The sequence below is a fragment of the Trachemys scripta genome, chromosome 11 (assembly GCF_013100865.1).
Source record: "Trachemys scripta elegans isolate TJP31775 chromosome 11, CAS_Tse_1.0, whole genome shotgun sequence".
Classification (NCBI taxonomy): domain Eukaryota; kingdom Metazoa; phylum Chordata; order Testudines; family Emydidae; genus Trachemys; species Trachemys scripta.
Window position 1 is genome coordinate 38376962 of NC_048308.1, and position 2969 is coordinate 38379930.

General features: G+C 41.6%; 1 long non-coding RNA gene across 2 annotated transcripts in view; it reads left to right on the top strand.

Moving 5' to 3' along the window:
• Positions 1-1277: 1277 nt before the first annotated feature.
• The window catches only part of LOC117885092, a 74918-nt gene continuing 73226 nt past the window's right edge, over positions 1278-2969 (top strand). For both annotated transcript variants that reach the window (XR_004647709.1, XR_004647708.1), the window contains exon 1: positions 1278-1506. This is a non-coding gene — a long non-coding RNA (uncharacterized LOC117885092). The remainder of the gene's footprint in view (positions 1507-2969) is intronic.

Genomic DNA, 2969 nt, shown 5'->3' on the forward strand with positions numbered 1-2969 from the left:
TTGTCACCAATTAATTAAACAACATATGCACAAACCTCTTAGAGACACACACATCTAATCCTGTTATTTAAAAAGATAAATTTTATTAAAAATAAAAAGGAAGAAAATACATCTGAAACTTAGGCTTTTTGCTAGGTTTAAAAAAACAATTACAAGGATTAAGCATTAAGATAGCTTCTTGAGGTCCAGTTTAAAGGTTACAAGCAAAACAAAAGCACATGGGTTTAGCACAGAGGAGTCCACAAGCCATAAAGAAATAAGAGAGAAACCTAATCGTGTCATCTTAGATATTTCCTGATCTACTTACATATCTGGGGTTTCAAATGAGTAGTTTCTAGGTATGATCTGATGATTTTCATACCTGGCCCAAAGCTCTTTACAGCATAGTTCCAGCCCTGTCTCTGCTCTCCAGGAGAACAACACAGACAGACAAAGGGGAATTTTTTCCCCAATTTTAAAAAGTTCTAGCCTTCCCACTGGTTCTTTTGGTCAGGTGCCCACTCCCTTTTACCTATGGAATTTTTAACCCTTTACAAGTAAAGCAAGTAGAGAACAGCTACTAACAGGGATTTTATAGCAAACTGGGTGGCTGGGTGCCTATAAAAGGGAGCTACCTGCCCCCCTTCATTTATCCCAACAATATAAAACATATTACAGGATAATTAAAACCAAACCATTCTGGCCAAAATAAATTAACAAAGTCCACGGTGATTCATTACCCTTACTCTATTATGCTTGTTCACTTACTGAATCTTGTGAATCAGTAACTCACCTGGGGTCTCCATATCACTAGTGCAATTACCAAGGTTCTATTGCATTTCTTTACAGTAATATCCAGAAAGAAAAGGTTAAAGTGTGCTGGTATAATAGTGGGGTGACAAATTATTTGCCAGGTGCCCATAACTTACTGTGCCCCATACAAGGTATAAGCAAAGACAGTCCCTGTCTTTCTCCAAGTACCTTACAAGGTAAAAACCTGACAGGGAGAAACTCAAGACTTATTGAGTGACAGGTGTTTTCTCAATCTCAGATCCTTGTCATATATAAGGTTGCAGGGTAGAAGGCATTTTGCATGGGTTAGTGTTTCTTGTATATCACTCAACAGAGATAAGATAAATGCAGTAATGGATTTAAGCTGCTGCAGGGAAAATTTAGGTTAGCTAATACCAGGTAACTTTACTATACAAACAAACCGATCAAGGGAAGCTGTGGAATTGTGGTCACTGAAGATAAACAAGGCTAGATGAGATCATTTTTGGCATTAGATCAGGCATAATGAAAGCAGCCTGCCCCCAGTGGAGGGAGATGGATTAGATCCGTGGTCCTAACCTGGGGTACGCATAACCCTGGGGGTACACAGGTCTTCCAGGTAGTACATCTAGTCATCTAGATATTTGCCTAGTTTTACAACAGGCTCCATAAAAAGCACTAGTGAAGTCAGTACAAACTAAAATTTCATATGGACAATGACTTGTTTATACTGCTCTATAGACCATACACTGAAATGTAAGTACAATATTTATATTCCAATTGATTTATTTTATAATTATATGGTAAAAATGAAAAAGTAAGCAATTTTTCAGTAATAATGTGCTGTGACATTTTTTTGTATTTTTATGTCTGATTTTGTAAGCAAGTAGTTTTTAAGTGAGGTAAAACTTGGGGGGTACACAAGACAAATTGGACTCCTGAAAGGGGTACAGTAGTCTGGAAAGGTTGAGAACCAGTGGATTAAATGGCCCACCAGAGGTTATTTTAACCTGAGTGACTTTAATGGGCTTTTATATTTTACTGGGAGTTATCTCAAACCATAAACTTTGTGGAATCTAGCATCATATTTAAAAAGTGAGATGTAAATGGGTGTTACTGTAAATAATTTTGAAATCTGTAAAAATAATTACATGAAAGGAAATGTATTTAAATAATAAGAAAATCACATGGAAACTAGGAGTGTATTTTAACTTCTGAACAGAGATTTATTCAGCTAAGTTTGAAATTAGTGTTTGAAAACCTTTCAGTCTTGACACAAACCTGTTTGCATAGCTGAACTCTAGCCAACAAAAATTCCTGTCAAGTGAAACATTAACCCTGATGCCAAAGAAATGCAGTTCTCTCAGGGCAAGGAGATCTTGGCTAAGAATGAAAACTTAACACAGGTCTAAAGCGACTATCTTTTAAAACATTTATGCACTCAGGGTCTGGGATGGCTCAGGGGCTCAGAAATGGGATATGACATCTTTCTAGGGTGACCAGATGTCCCGATTTTATAGGGACAGTCCCGATTTTTTGGGTCTTTTTCTTATATAGGCTCCTATTATCCCCTACCCCCATCCTAATTTTTCACATTTGCTGTCTGGTCACCCTACATCTTTCAGTTCCAGCTCACTGGTTTGTATCTGGCCTGGGTCAGTAGTGGTCAAAAGCTATTACTGTCAGCTGTGTAGTGGCCTAATGTGTGATATTTTGTTTGTATCACTGCAGTTTCTAGTGGGCCAGTGTCTATATGGCACAAACCACCACCACAGCTGGCATCCTCCTCCTCTCAGGAAGAGAGGGCACAAGCAGCATTTCCTTCCAATCTCTAGGCCCCTGCTCAGGAGTCAGTGGGGTTGGGGCCACTGCTAGGGTTACCATATTTCAACAATCAAAAAAGAGGACGGGAGGAGCCCTGTCCTAGCCCCACCCCTGTCCTAGCCCCGCCCCGTCCTGTCCTAGCCCCGCCCCTGCCCCTTCCACTCCCTCCCACTTCCTGCCCCCTCAGAACCCCCAACCCTCCCCCCCACTCCTTGTCCCCTGACTGCCCCCCAGGACTCCACCCCCTCCCTAAGCCTCCCTGCCTCTTGTCCCCTGACTGCCTCCTCCTGAGACCTTCCCCACATCCTAACTGGCCCCCTAGGACCCTACCCCCCTACCTGTCCCCTGACTGCCCCAACCCTTATCCACACCCCCACCCCCTGACAGCCCCCCCC